General features: G+C 66.8%; 1 protein-coding gene across 1 annotated transcript in view; it reads left to right on the top strand.

Moving 5' to 3' along the window:
- The first annotated feature begins 217 nt into the window (after window positions 1-217).
- The window catches only part of CD82 (CD82 molecule), a 66,417-nt gene continuing 65,869 nt past the window's right edge, over window positions 218-765 (top strand). The window contains exon 1 of the mRNA XM_019519356.1: window positions 218-318. The gene's annotated coding sequence lies outside the window, so the exon portion shown is untranslated. The remainder of the gene's footprint in view (window positions 319-765) is intronic.

The following is a 765-nucleotide window of genomic DNA, read 5'->3' as shown; positions in this document are numbered from 1 at the left end:
TTGCCCACCCCTGGCCTAAAGACATAGGGCAGATAAGGCTCTTGGGGTAAATCCCATATCTTTTTATCGTTTGAGTTGGTCCAATAGTAGATCCCCACCAGTTTGTGCCCAGGCTATGTCGTTAAGTGGGGTAACTGGGCCTCAAACTCCAGGGGCAGGGCGGGCTGTGCGCGGGGAAGGTTTCAAAGGCAGCTCGGAGCTGCCCCGCCTCTTCCCGCTGAAAGCAGCTGGGCCGGGTGCAGCGGAGCGGAGCCAAAGCCACATCGGCTGCGTGTCCGCCAGCGGGGAAGGAGCGAGCCGGTCCGGAGCAGCAGCAGCAGCAGCAGCAGGTAGGAGCGGGCCGCCGGGAGCGCTGTATGTGACCCCCGGGGATCGGGGCTCCCAGCCAGTCCTGGATCCTGGTGGGGGGGCTCCCCTCTCTCCCCCGCCACCTCCCTGGCTGCGCTGGGGGGCCGGGGTCTCGAGTGGGGGATCGCTGATCCCTGCTGGGGAAGAGGGGCAGATCTCTGGAGAAAGTGTCCAGCCCTCCAGGGGGAAGAAGGTTTCTTGGGTGTTTTGTTTGTTTTGGGGGTGGGGGGTATAGAGAGGTCCCAGGCTTCTACGTACCCTTTCGGGGAAGGCTCTGCTGGCGGGTGCTGGGAAGCCCCCTGGCAGCAGCCCCGCTTGGGCGGAGCGTGGGCAAGGGCAGTGACGGCGATCGCGCCGCGCCGCGCCGGGGGTGTCCCGGGCCCGGGCGGCGGGAAGCCCCTGGGCGCGAGGCGGCCG

Source organism: Gavialis gangeticus, unplaced genomic scaffold (genome assembly GCF_001723915.1).
Source record: "Gavialis gangeticus isolate Ggan-Ray unplaced genomic scaffold, GavGan_comp1, whole genome shotgun sequence".
Lineage (NCBI taxonomy): Eukaryota > Metazoa > Chordata > Crocodylia > Gavialidae > Gavialis > Gavialis gangeticus.
Note: the sequence above shows the minus strand (reverse complement) of the source record. Positions and strands in the feature narration are given on the sequence as shown.